The sequence below is a fragment of the Entelurus aequoreus genome, linkage group LG17 (genome assembly GCF_033978785.1).
Source record: "Entelurus aequoreus isolate RoL-2023_Sb linkage group LG17, RoL_Eaeq_v1.1, whole genome shotgun sequence".
NCBI lineage: Eukaryota > Metazoa > Chordata > Actinopteri > Syngnathiformes > Syngnathidae > Entelurus > Entelurus aequoreus.
This window is the reverse complement of record NC_084747.1, coordinates 26,911,881-26,927,386: the sequence shown is the minus strand read 5'-3', so window position 1 is coordinate 26,927,386 and position 15,506 is coordinate 26,911,881. Positions and strand designations below refer to the sequence as shown.

Here is a 15,506-nt window from a genome sequence, read left to right as displayed (position 1 = left end):
ATTGACCACTAAATGGTAACACCCAAATAAGTTTTTCAACTTGTTTAAGTCGGGGTCCAGCTAAATGTGAGGATTACATCTGCCAGTCTCTTTTCAGCCAGATGAGGGCGATATTCTGCCAGTGGCAGCTTTTTTTTCCCAACAGTGCAGTTAGTAAGGAACATACTTGCCAACCCTCCCGGATTTTCCGGGAGACTCACGAATTTCAGCGCCTCTCCCAAAATCCTCCCGGGACAAATTTTCTCCCGAAAATCTCCCGAAATTCAGGCTGAGCTGGAGGCCACGCCTCCTCCAGCTCCATGCGGACCTGACCTGTTTTCACTCCGCTTTCCCACAATATAAACAGCGTGCCTGCCCAATCACGTTATAACTGTAGAATGATCGAAGGCGAGTTCTTGGTTTCTTATGTGGGTTTATTGTTAGGCAGTTTAATTAACGTCCTCCCTGGCGCGGTAACAACACACAACAACAGCAGTCACGTTTTTGTCTACCGTAAAGCAGTTCGTCTGCCGTAAACAGCAATGTTGTGACACTCTTAAACAGGACAATACTGCCATCTAGTGTACATGCACATATGACAATAACATCTACGGCTTTTAGAGAGTGCAGTGCACAACTGCGCACACAACAAGGAGACGAAGCAGAAGAACGAGGAAGATACAGCCGTGGCGACGCCGACGACGAGTAAGATGAAGAAATACGCTTGTAAGTTCCAAGCCGCAGCTGCGATTGGACCTGGATAGCCTCCGGGAAGAAGTAGTGGAGTACCAAGTGCTTGGCAGTGAAGATCTTCCTCAGGAAGCAAAGATTGACCAGTTTTGGGCCATGCTAGGGAGAGATGGAAGATTCCAGACTCTAGTGCATTTGATGAAAGCACTTTTGTGCGTGCCACACAGCAATGCATCATCAGAGAGGGTGTTCAGCATGGTTGGAAAAATAGTGACAGAGAATAGAACAAGGATGGACAATTCAACCCTTAACTCAACTATGAGTAGATGAGTGTTATGTGTGTGTATATGTGTAAATAAATGAACACTGAAATTCAAGTATTTATTTTATTTATATATATATATATATATATATATATATATATATATATATATATATATATATATATATATATATATATATATATATATATATATATATATATATATATATAAATAAATATATATATAGCTAGAATTCACTGAAAGTCAAGTATTTCTTATATATATATATATATATATATATATATATATATATATATATATATATATATATATATATATATATATATATATATAAATAAATAAAAAAAATATATATAGCTAGAATTCACTGAAAGTCAAGTATTTCTTATATATATATATATATATATATATATATATATATATATATATATATATATATATATATATATATATATATATGAAATACTTGACTTGGTGAATTCTAGCTGTAAATATACTCCTCCCCTCTTAACCACGCCCCCAACCACGCCCCCCGCACCAACCACGCCCCCCTCCCCACCACCCCCACCTCCCGAAATCGGAGGTCTCAAGGTTGGCAAGTATGGTAAGGAAAACTGCTGTACAAGCTATATCATACATCCACACATCCACTTTCTATCCTGTTTATCCTCATCAGGGTCAAAAAGCTATGCATGATCATTTTACTCAGAATACAATAATATTACAATAGTTACAATATGTGTCGTATTGATTCGACACATCCAGAAGTGCGACGACTACATTGTCAGTGACTGGTCGTTAGTGTTCTTCAAAATAAAACACTTTTATCGATCACATATTTTGCTCAGGTAGAGCATGAATATTTAATGTGATCATACTATATACATACATTCATTTGTAAATACTCGTTACTATTTCACTGTCACTAAAGCATACTTGCCAACCCTCCCGTTTTTAGCGGGAGAATCCCGTTATTCAGCATCTCTCCCGACAACCTCCCGGCAGAGATTTTCTCCCGACAAACTCCCGGTATTCAGCCGGAGCTGGAGGCCACGCCCCCTCCAGCTCAATGTGGACCCGAGACTGAGTGGGGACAGCCTATTCTCACGTCCGCTTTCCCACAATATAAATACGCTTGCAAGTTCCAAAACGAATGGAAACAAGAATTTCAGTTCATCCAGGACAGTTCGAAGGGGAAGGTGTATGTTGCCTGTAAATATGTAGAACAGACTTCTCCATTGAACACGGTGGCCGAAATGATTTCTCAGTCATGAACAGAGAAGTTAAACAGGACAATACTGCCATCTTATGGATAGATAATTCAAGTATTTATTTTGTGTAAATAAAATAAATATATATATATAGCTAGAATTCACTCAAAGTCAAGTATTTCATACATATATATATATATATATATATATATATATATATATATGTATGAAATATATATGAAATACTCGAGTTGGTGAATTCTGGCGGTAAATAACCACGCCCCCAACCACACCCCCTGCCCCCACCCCCCACACCCCACCTCCCGATATTGGAGGTCTCAAGGTTGGCAAGTATTGATCTAATTCTAACCAACGCTCCCCATAAGTACACTGGCACTGGGGTGTTTGCCAATGACTTGAGTGACCATTGTACAATTGCAGCTGTAAGAAACTGCAAGCTACCAAAATCAAAACCCACTATTACATGCAAAAGAAATATTAAAAACTTTTGCCTCCCAGCTTTTATATACGATTTAGCTGCCTTTCAGTGGAACAGAGTTGCTTTAACTGATGATATTGAGATAGCGTTGAAATACTTTTATAATGAATTTCAACGTATAGTCAATAAACATGCTCCCTTTCGAAAACTTAGAGTTAAAGGTCGAAATAATCCCTGGTTTTCCTCTGCAATTGGAAACCTTCTCAAAGAGAGAGACGTTGCTTGGGCCAGGGCTCGAAAAACAAAGACAGAGGCTGACTGGCTTAGCTTCCGCCAGCTTAGAAATAAATGTACTTCGCTTGTTAAGAGGGCCAAGTCTGATTTTTACCTGCATGAATGCAAAAAACATATAAATAATCCCAAAAAGTTTTGGCAAACCATAAAAGCTTCTTTAAATCATGTGACAACAAATGACTTTCCAAGTCCTTTAATTACTCAATCTGGTACTTTGTCTGATAAGACAACTATATCAAATTGTTTTAATGAGTATTTTGTTTCTGCCGGATCCTTGTTTGAGTCGTTGAATCCTCAATTGTCAAATGTTGGTTTAACTAATGTTAATATACCAAATACACCACAGGCTGTAAATAGACGCAGCACCTGCACTTTTGAGTTCACACCTGTATCAATATCTGAGGTAAACAGTGCACTAAAGAGCCTGGACACAACTAAAGCAGCAGGACCTGACCAAATTGAACCCTTTTTCTTAAAATTGGCTGCTGATTTTGTTGCTGAGCCTCTCTCGCATATTTTTAACCTAAGTCTAACAAGTAAAAGCATTCCAAAAATCTGGAAATCGGCCTTTGTTCTTCCCCTGCTAAAAGGGGATGAACCCACAAATATAAATAATTACAGACCAATTTCTAAATTATGCATTTTAGCAAAATTGTTTGAGAAGATCATCAGTAACCAACTAGAGGATTTTTTAGAATGAAACAATATTTTATCTCCTTTTCAATCTGGTTTTAGAAAACAGCATAGCACTATTACAGCTGCTCTTAAGGTCCTCAATGATTTAATCGAGGCTGTAGACGGCAAGAAATATTGTGTCGCCCTATTTATTGATTTGTCAAAAGCATTTGACACAGTAGACCACAGTCTGTTAATTCAAGCCCTTCATCACGTTGCATTATTTAAAAATGCAGCTGCTTGGTTCACAGACTATCTCTCCAGCAGAACACAACGTGTACAGGTGGCTGGGACCACCTCTTCATTACTGGACATTACCAAAGGCGTTCCACAAGGCTCAGTGCTGGGGCCCATTTTATTTTCTATCTACATAAATAATCTTTGTAATAATTTGTCAAATGCAATGTACCATTTTTATGCAGACGACACCATTATTTATTGCTGTTCAACCTCCATCACTCAGGCTTTTGAGTTTTTACAAGCTGCTTTTGATGTCATCCAGGCTCGCTTATTTGATCTTAAATTGGTTTTAAATACAGATAAAAGCAAGATAATGGTTTTCTCTCATTCAAGGGTGCTACTGGAAAATATTCCAAATATTGTAACATCAAATGGAAACCCTATAGAGCAGGTCTTAAATTACAAGTACTTGGGTTTTACTCTTGATCAGGAGCTTTCATTTAAAGCCCATATTAACAACTTGGTCTCTAAGCTTAGGGTAAAGCTTGGTTTCTTTTTTAGAAATAAAAACTGCTTCTCTCTTAAAGTCAGAAAGAAATTGGTGACAGCAACTATCTTGCCTGTAATTGATTATGGAGACGTGCTTTATTTTAGTGCTTCATCTAAATGCCTCCAGTCCTTGGACACTGTTTTTCATTCAGCACTAAGATTTGTTACTGGCTGTCGTAGTCTCACCCACCATTGTCAACTGTATATGAAGTCAGACTTATCTTCATTGAGTGCACGCAGATACACACATTGGCTGACTATCATTTATAAGGCTCTTTTAGGTTTAATACCTCCATACTTGTGTACTCTGTTACAAAGAAAAAGCAGCTCTTACACATTACGTTCTAACAATTTGTATGTTTTAACTGTTCCTCATGTACGGACTGAATTTGGCAAAAGAGCTTTTGGCATTGCTGCCCCTATGGCATGGAATGCATTGCAGACGAAACTGAAACTTACAGAACTACTTCCATTTGGAGCCTTCCGTTCTGTCCTGAGGGACAAACAGCGAGAGACGTTTGCACAGTGCCTGTGTTTTTAAAGATGTAAATCTCTGTTGTTTTACGGTTCTCTTATGTATTTTAAAATGTATGTCTTAATGTATTATTTTTGAAACTGCTCTGTGACATGTGCTGTTGACCTCTTGGCCAGGTCACCCTTGTGAAAGAGATCTTGATCTCAATGGGTTTTCTTATCTGGTTAAATAAAGGTTCTATAAAGATTTGATTTGACTTTATTTAACTGAAAACTTTTACATTCCGAAAAAAAAAAACATTAAAAAAAAGAAAAAAGACAAAATACTATCGCAATATTTCAGTTTTCATTTGGAAAAATGCAACAAGAACGAACAAAAATAAAAAAATAAAAGCATGTGTAAAACGTGTAACTCTAATGCTTTACTGTGAAAGGGTGAACGGAAGTGAAACGTGTTTTCCTTGGTCTGCACTGTACGGACCGGATCGCTGTTTTTTTGCAAAGGAATGTCGCTATAACGTTGTTGTGGGGATGATGGATGTCTGACAAGAACCTCACGGAGGGTGAAAAGGAACAAGATGTCGATGAAAGAGTACTTGCTGCTCAAGAAACGTGAGTTTGTGTTCCATTGCAGCTGCTGTCAGTACATGCTAATGACCGCTTAGGCTAACGTGACTACCAAACACTGCCACTAACCTACCTTTTAATTAATTATAGTTTTATTCAAATGGGTCATTATTTCCGTCCAGCGGCCACATTGACACAATTACATTGTTTGCCATTTTTTATTTTCTAATCATTCACGTTGAAAAATACAAACGCTGTGCCAATACCAAGCTAGCAGTCGGGGATGCTAACGCTAAGCTAACGCTAAATATTTACGTGAACGGAGAGAGTTTTTGCCGAAATGGAAGTCATATAGTCTTAAAATGAATGATTGAATTAATCACGGAGGCGTGCACACACGCAGCTTGGATGACATGAACGGGAGTCAAATAAAGAATGCGGAATGATAATATTTCTATAAACAATGCAGCTATCATAATTATCATAAAATACATATGGTTCTTAAAATGAATGAATGAATAATTGAATTAATCACGGAGTTGCAGCGTGGATGACATGAACGGGATATAAAGAATGCGAAATAATAATGTTTCTATAAACAATGCAGCTATCATAATTATCATACTATACATATGGTTCTTAAAATTAATTAATGAATCATTGAATTAATCACGTAGTTGCACTCAGGTGTGCACACACACAGTGTGGATGATATGAACGGGAGTCAAAGAAAGAATACGGAATGATAATATTTCTATAAACAATGCAGCTATCATAATTATCATACTATACATATGGTTCTTAAAATGAATGAATGAATAATTGAATTAATCACAGAGTTGCACCCAGGCGTGCACACACGCAGCGTGGATGACATGAACGGGAGTCAAATAAAGAATGCGGAATAATAATTATTCTATAAACAATGCAGCTATCATAATTATCATACTATACATATGGTTCTTAAAATGAATGAATGAATAATTTAATTAATCACGGAGTTACACCCAGGCGTGCACACAAGCAGCGTGGATGACATGAACGGGAGTCAAATAAAGAATGCGAAATAATAATGTTTCTATAAACAATGCAGCTATCATAATTATCATACTATACATATGGTTCTTAAAATGAATGAATGAATAATTTTATTAATCATGGAGTTACACCCAGGCGTGCACACACGCAGCGTGGATGACATGAACGGGAGTCAAATAAAGAATGCGGAATAATAATGTTTCTATAAACAATGCAGCTATCATAATTATCATACTGTACATATGGTTCTTAAAATGAATGAATTAATAATTTCATTAATCACGGAGTTACACCCAGGCGTGCACACACGCAGCGTGGATGACATGAACGGGGGTCAAATAAAGAATGCGGAATAATAATGTTTCTATAAACAATGCAGCTGTCATAATTATCATACTATACATATGGTTCTTAAAATGAATGAATGAATGATTGAATTAATCACGGAGGCGTGCACACACGCAGCGTGGATGACATGAACGGGAGTCAAATAAAGAATGCGGAATGATAATATTTCTATAAACAATGCAGCTATCATAATTGTCATACAATACATATGGTTCTTAAAATGAATGAATGAATAATTTAATTAATTAAGATTAAAGTACCAATGATTGTCACACACACACTAGATGTGGTGAAATGTGTCCTCTGCATTTGACCCATCCCCTTGGGGAGCAGTGGGCAGTAGCGGCGCCGCGCCAGGGAATCATTTTGGTGATTTAACCCCCAACTCCAACCCTTTGTTGCTGAGTGCCAAGCAGGGAGGTTATGGGTCCCATTTTTATAGTCTTTGGTATGACTCGGCTGGGATTTGAACTCCAACCTACCGGAGTTACCCCCATGCGTGCACCCAGGCATGCACACACGCAGTGTGGATGACATGAACGGGAGTCAAATAAAGAATGCGGAATAATAATATTTCTATAAACAATGCAGCTATCATAATTATCATACAATACATATGGTTCTTAAAATGAATGAATGAATAATTGAATTAATCACGGAGTTGGACCCAGGTGTGCACACACGCAGCGTGGATGACATGAACGGGAGTCAAATAAAGAATGCGGAATGATAATGTTTCTAAAAACAATGCAGCTATCATATGGTTCTTAAAATGAATGAATGAATAATTGAATTAATCACGGAGTTGCTCCCAGGCGTGCACACACGCAGCGAGGATGACATGAACGGGAGTCAAATAAAGAATGCAGAATGATAATACTTCTATAAACAATGCAGCTATCATAATTATCATACTATACATATGGTTCTTAAAATGAATGAATTAATAATTTAATTAATCACGGAGTTACACCCAGGCGTGCACACACGCAGCGTGGATGACATGAACGGGAGTCAAATAAAGAATGCGGAATAATAATGGTTCTATAAACAATGCAGCTATCATAATTATCATACTATACATATGGTTCTTAAAATGAATGAATGAATAATTTCATTAATCACGGAGTTACACCCAGGCGTGCACACACGCAGCGGGGATGACATGAACGGGAGTCAAATAAAGAATGCGGAATAATAATGTTTCTATAAACGATGCAGCTATCATAATCATCATACAATACCTTTACTAATTCTCTTGACATTTTTGGCGTGTATTCATATACCTGACATCTGTATCAGGTAATATGTCGTGCTGCCCACTTGTCGAAAGCACATGTGCACATATGTAATGCGATCGCTCCTCTACAGTTACCATTTGGGGTGTGTGTGTCTCTGTAATGTGATTGCTCCTCTACAGTTACATTGTGTGTGAGGGGATTGGTCTGCCAATAATTTCCAGTGTTGGCGCTAGGAATCTTCAAAATGGGGTCCCAGGGACCCCATCAAGTCATAAAAATGGGGTCCCGCAGTAAATTTATGGGTTACTTTTTTGTAACCGTTTTGAAAACAAATGATAAATGTATGCATTATCCTGTCTTATCGCACATTCTTTATTGTGTTTTTGGAAAAAGGTTGTCATAATTATCAATTAATTCATTAAAAAAAATAACACAAAAGAAGACAAATGCAGTATTTGTCTTTCGGCGAATCAAAATATAAGAAACTGTACCGGATAGTGCATTACTTTGAAATTGACCAATAATCAGTGTTGGGTTGGTTACTGAAAACCAGTAACTAGTTACAGTTACTAGTTACTTTATTTCAAAAGTAACTCAGTTACTAACTCAGGTACTTACACCAAAAAAGAATGCGTTACTGTGAAAAGTAACTATTTAGTTACCGGTACTTCTTTTTTTCTTCCTTTTTTTTTAAGGTTCCCATTAATGCCCTTTTAGCCTTCATTTCAGTACTGTTATTGCACTGGAGAATAATACAATCTGTTGATCAACTTGACATGCATTTGCATCACTGAACTCAGAAAGCAATGTGGTCTACATACAACACACAAAGACAAAGATATGTTTCAAAGGGCCAATTTATTTCAGGCCAGAACAAATTGACAAAACTATTTTAAATAGCTGCAACATAATGGCACTTTAACTTTAAGTAGATAGGATCTTTGATCAAAGACACAACTTACATTTAACTAAAATGTTATTTTCTTTGTGCTCGACAAAAGAAAAGTATTGAGAATGTCTCCATGTTAAGAAACTCGACTTCTGGCTTCGCCATGATGTCTTGTTAGTTGTTATGAGAGTAGCGTATGTGTGTGTGTGTTTGTGGCCCTTTAAGATATGACAGCATGTGAGGTGAGTGACGTCAGTGAGTGAGTGGGCGAGAGAGGTGAGCGAGCGGCAACTGTGAGTGCGTGCAGGGGTTCTGGCTTGGTGGATGGCCTCGTCATTCACCCTCAGCTGTAAAGACCCACTTCCGGGTAAAGTGAAGGTTGTTAGACCCGAAGTACATAGGCCCTGGAGGAACGTCTCCCCTGCGCCCCTCAACTACGGTCTGGGAGCCCCCACCCGGCCCCCACCCACACAAAGCACGCCTTTTCTTTTCCTTGTCACAGAAGGACGACACCGCAGCGCTCCAATAAAACACACTCAGATCTTCTGTTTCTAGCCGATACTGCGTTATTTTACGTTATTTTTTATGTAGTAACGCATCATGTAGTAACGGTAACTGAGTTACTGAATATAAAAAATAACGCGTTAGATTACTAGTTACCACCGAAAATAACGGCGTTACAGTAACAAGTAACGCGTTAGTCCCAACACTGCCAATAATAAATAATTAATAATTTGACCCGGCATATATTCCGTATTTTCCGGACCATAGGGCGCACCGGATTGTAAGGCGCACTGCCGATGAATGGTCTATTTGTAATCATTTTTCATATATTAGGAAATGGATGGATTATAGGGCGCATTAAAGGAGACGTATTTATTTATTTTTTTCTAAATTTAAAACACTTCCTTGTGGTCTACGTAACATGTAATGGTGGTTCTTTGGTCAAAATGTTGCATAGATTATGCTTTACAGATCATCTTCAAGTCGCTTTCTGACAGTCGCTTCAGGATGCGCCGTTTTGTGGGCGGTCTTATTTACATGGCTCACCTTCGACAGCGTCTTCTCCCCGTCATCTTTGTTGTAGCGGTGTAGCGTGCAAGGACGGGAGTGGAAGAAGTGTCAAAAGATGGAGCTAACTGTTTTAATGACATTCAGACTTTATTTCAATCAATAACGGAGCAGCATCTCCTCATCCGGAAACAACAACACCGGAAAGGGTGTTCGTCGTCGACGAGAAGAATTGTTGTTTTCGGACATTCCATCAAACTCTGTCCAGAACTTGTCGAGTTATGTTGCTAACAAACACACAAACGAAAACATAGCCTCTTTGGCGACATATACCACAATAACAGCGTACCTCGGCCTTAATACTGTGATAATAATTTTGATACCGTTACATCCGTAATATATCGTAACACAGTTTTCAGCCCTACCTCTGTTCTTCTTCACAATAAATGCTAAAAAATGGCATTATTATCTTTGCTGTTTTTGTTGTTATATTTTAAATCAATGTAGCTTTGCTAAGGGACTACACAACCTGTTCAGAAAGACTCTCATTATCAGTTGTTTACCGCGACATTGAAATGTAACGTTACCGTGAAGGGATTGAATTTATACTGTGATATAAGTTTTGGGTCTTACCGCCCAGCCCTACAAAGGAGTAATGGCTCCAAAATCGCTTTGTTATCCAAGCAACACAACTATAACAGTCAGCTCAACACACAAAAGTCCCTCTGTCATTTTTCATCTTTACATGATGCCTTTAACTATATTTTTACATACACAGCGAGAAGTATGTATTTTTTTAAGTTACGTACATTTATATGTACATGTACATGCTGTATTGGGACAGATCCATTAAAAGTTAGAACAGAAATATGTCATGTATACCTAAACACCATAAAATACCAACAAAATGCTATGTCGCATGAATGTTCTTAAAGTAATTACTTTGTGACATGAAAAAGCCCACAAGTAATGTAGAAAAACATGGTGTTTATTTTTCGATATCAAAATAAAACACAAAGCAGTTTGGTTAATGAATATAAAGTAACATTAAATAAGCTTAGTTCTTCTCCAGCAACACTTTGTGGTTCAGTGAAACAGTTTGGCCAACAACAATAAACAGGAGTGATACCTCTCACATCGAATACACAATCTTCACAGCCTGATGAGATGACAAAACATTATAGCTAGTATTGATGTTATTAGAGCACTGATAAAGTTTGCAGACATACTAAAGACTTTATAAACAAGTTGTGACAACGTTCCCGACACATCGCCTGCTGCATGTTTCCTCACCTCATTAACTCTCAGTCACAGCTGATGGAAGCTGTATTGAGAAAATAACAACATCAAAAAGTTGTCTCCTTCGCTGTATACTTTTAATGCGTCTGTTTCCAATATCGTCCACACCTGTTGCCATTTAAAAACAGCAGTGCGCTCTTAAACGCTCGCTGAGACTCCACGGGAATGAAGCAAAAGAAAATGAAGGTAAACCAAGCTATCGGCTCTGTTTACTCCTAGGGGAAATCTCCGTAGCAAAGTCCGTGTAGTTGCGTTCCGCCATGTTTCTTCAAGCCAAACAACGCTCGTGCGCATGCGCCAAGGCTGCCGTGACGCCGTTTCCAGGAAGTAAGCAGTTTTGCCTAAAATGCATTAACAAATGACGGTTTTTCGATAATGAAAAATTGAAACGGTATAACTAACCGTCGGGAATTTTACCGCGGTTTATCAGTATACCGTTTACCGTTGCATCCCTATTCACAACGTATATATCTGCGGCTTACAGTCTGGTGCGGCGAAAATATGGAAAAGTATGTTTTGTTTAATGATGATGATTAACCCCTTTGGCAAAGTCAAAATGGCAGCCCTCAAAGGGCTTTCAGCGGCACACAAAATGAATGAATGAAGCTTTTGTACGCCATTTAAATGTTTATTTTACAGATGTGATCGTCATATTACAGTATTGTTTGTTTTGTTAATATTAGTCTGTTTGGGAAAAAGGGAATCCAAGAAGCGTAGAGCTTGTGTATAGTAACACACAGTAAAATATACATCTATCAGGCATGTGATTTTTCCGTCTAAAGTCGGAATTCCGTCTTTTTTAATCTCGGGAAAAAAAAATAATTATCTTCCGTTTTTCCGTTTTTTTCCCCGACCCTAAATCAAGATTCGAGACGTAGTTTATATTATGCCGTAGTTGATTGGTCGATATGTTCCTTGTGACCAATCAGGACATCTGTTATAAATGATGACGTTAATAACGTCATCATTCATAATGGTTATTACCGCCATTTTCCATATGTAAACGATGTCGGTTCTCGAGAGAAAGGACGCTTTACGAGTAAAAGAAATTGATAAACATGTCAAAAATAAGTTTCGATGGGACTGGATGGTTAGGGAAATCACTGATACTGTTGGGAAGAAGGAAGTTACGACTTTGTTCGGTGATTTTATTCGGAAAATCGATCGTCCCGGAAAGGTTTTGTGCAAGTGGTGTCATGATAATATTGACTATGGATCACGAGGTTTCAAGGCTTTGGAAGTACATGCGAAACGCCAAAAACATATGAAACAACTTGAAACAAGGAAAACAAACTTTTCACTAGCTGGTACTTTTGGATGTCAACCGAAAGTGACATCGAGAGGAAAGATCCACCCACAACCCACTTCAGTTGCAGACAGGGTTGTTAATAATGAGGTAAGCTAAAAAATATTTGCTTGCGAAATACGCATGTTTGTTTTAAATATTAACCAATTATTGCTTAGAGAAATATAAATGGGTTTTTCTAAAAATAAAAAGCCACGTGAAAATATATTATGAAATTACAGAAATTCAAAGAGTCGCATTATTGAATCCAGTTAACAATTTATTTGAAATAAATTTGCATATAATAATATTTTGTAATATTAAGTTCTTATGTAGTCTCTTGAAACTATTGTCAGTGGTGTAACAATCTTGAAGGTAAATATTTTCACACTTGTTTCATGCAATATGTCAGTGTCCTCACATTATTATTATTTCCTATTTTCAAATATGAGTAAACAATACTAAACATGTTTAATTATTTTCATAAATTTATATCCTTTTTTGGCGAAAAGAATTAAATGTTTACATTTGGTATTTTGTTATATTTATCCAAAAATCCAAAAAAGAAGCTACAAAAGCAGAGTCTAAAAGGAAAATGCAGGCTGCTCAGAAATTTGCAAGGAAGGCTCATGTTGGGGCTCTCCGAGAAAGCTAATGTGTGAAGTGAACTGAAATAATGTGGTAATACTGTAAATAAACTGTAGATAATATCACTGATCAATGTGACACCTGTGGATGTGAAATGAACACAAGATGTAAATATTAGTGACTAAATACTGTTGGGACTGAACCATATACAGTGATTCATTATTATAATTGGGTTATTTATGTTCTATTAATGATGTTTTCATGTCTTTAAACACTAAAATATTTTCTTCAAATGGTGCTGTCTTTGTTAATTTTAGCATGTTAAATTGGTGAAAAACCAGGAGCTTCGGGGGGCGTTGCCCCCCTTGTCCCCCCACCAGGGACCTGGCTGGGGGCCTTCGTGCCCCAGACCCCCGGAAATTTTTTCAGTCTTTTTCATTGTGGTCAAATCACATGCCTGATCTGTATTATAAAATACAATTAATTTCAAAATCTACCCACCCAATACCGAGCTACAATTACCTACCAACAGGTTGATATTTACTGGAAAATAAGCTTTTAATCCACCAAATCAGTCTTGACATGTTATTATTCACATTTGATTAAAAAGTAGCATCTTGAAGATTTGCGATAATATAATCATACCATACATACAAGGGTCTAGACCAGGGGTCAGCAACACAAAATGTTGAAAGAGCCATATTGGACTAAAAATAAAAAATCTGTCTGGAGCCGCAAAAAATTAAAAGCTTTATATAAGTGTTATATTGTAAGTGTCTGTATTAGCTATATTAACCTATTATCAAAATTACTTTAAAAGTCTTATATAAGTGTTATAACAAAGGCAACACATGATGTAAGTGACCATATTAGCTATATTAGCCTACTATCAAAGGCTGGCGCAAATCTTCGTTGACAGAAATGTTGTATTTTAATTTTTATTCTACACATTTTTGCAACATTGAAAATCATTATTAAAATGGAGGTTTCTCAGAGGGTGAGACAACTCCTGGAAATGACTGTCTTAGAATGGCCAAAGGTATAGATGTGTGTGTCTAAGATTAAGGAAACAGCAGGCTGTCTTCTTCTAATGGATTTATTACAATCTTTGCAAGCTGAGTAACGCTTGCTGTGGTCTGGAACAACATGGCACACAAACAACTATGAGAAATGCAGCCAATATTACATACAGATAATGTGTCATGAGACATGCGAATATAAATTAAATACACAGAGGACAAAAGTGAAGGAAATTAAATGAGCTCAAATATACCTACAAACGAGGCATATTGATGCAATATGTACATGCAGTTAGTCCAAATAGCATGTTAGCATCGATTAGCTTGCAGTCATGGATTGACCAAATATGCCTGATAAGCACTCCAGCAAATCAATAAAATCAACAAAGCTCACTTTTGTGCATTCACACACAGCATACAATGTTTGGTGGACAAAATGAGACAAAGGAGTGGCATAAAACACGTCTTTCAGTGGCAGCATCAGAGAAAGTTGTACATGTAAACAAACTACAATGAGTTCAAGGATGGCTAAAATTAGTAGGACAAAACAGTGCTTGCCAAATACTCTCATCAGGGAATGAAGCATATATAACGTAAACAGTGGGCTTTCTAACAATTAGGAAGGTTTGTTTCATGTTTGTTCTCCTACAGAAAATATAGAAAAACAAAAAAAAAAATTTTTTCTTCATCTTTTTCCATTTTCACACATCTCTGAAAGAGGTCCAGAGAGCAACTAGGGCGGCGCTAAAGAGCCGTCTAGAGCAAAAAAAATGCGACCATTGTGAAATTCTCAGCCATGTGGGGTGTGCTAAATATGCTAATGTTAACATAGCAATACATTTTGCTTAAAACACTTTTTAAATATGTCGGAAGAATGTTATTTTTTATAGAGCTATCAATCTCATTCCAGATCTCCGGGCCTCTACAGGCTGTACTAAAGTTTGTAGACTTAGATAATTATTTTTCCCTCTGAATAAAGGTTTACTTCTAGTGTTGTGTCCATGAGAAGGAGTGGTCACTGGAATGAGCTGGCAGAGTCTACAATTGAATCCATCTACCACATAATACAAGCACGATGGAATCTGTTGCACTCAGTAAGCCTCAGGAGATTGTTTTCACAAAAAAGAGGATGTGAGGGAGCATTAAAGCTTCCCTGTGATATAACACTTATGACCTTCTTCGGAAGAATCTCCAGTTTTTTAAGATAACTGGGATATGTGCAACAATTTATGTGTGGTTCCAATAGAGTCCCACACAGAGACATATTTGGCTCCTTCTAAAGGTTCGTAGACTGAAAAGGTCGCAAATAGAGGTGCTTGTAAATCGAGGTTCCACTGTACTTTTGTGATTGCAGTACTTATGTCATGGCAGTACTTTTGTCATGGCAGTACTTTTGTCATGTCAGTACTTTTGTGATGGCAGTACTTTTGTGATGGCAGTACTTGT

General features: G+C 37.4%; 1 protein-coding gene across 3 annotated transcripts in view; it reads left to right on the top strand.

Annotated features, from left to right (window-relative positions):
- Positions 1-5,205: 5,205 nt before the first annotated feature.
- rabl6b (RAB, member RAS oncogene family-like 6b) overlaps positions 5,206-15,506 on the top strand; it is a 53,770-nt gene continuing 43,469 nt past the window's right edge. For all 3 annotated transcript variants that reach the window (XM_062025415.1, XM_062025416.1, XM_062025414.1), the window contains exon 1: positions 5,206-5,387. The gene's annotated coding sequence lies outside the window, so the exon portion shown is untranslated. The remainder of the gene's footprint in view (positions 5,388-15,506) is intronic.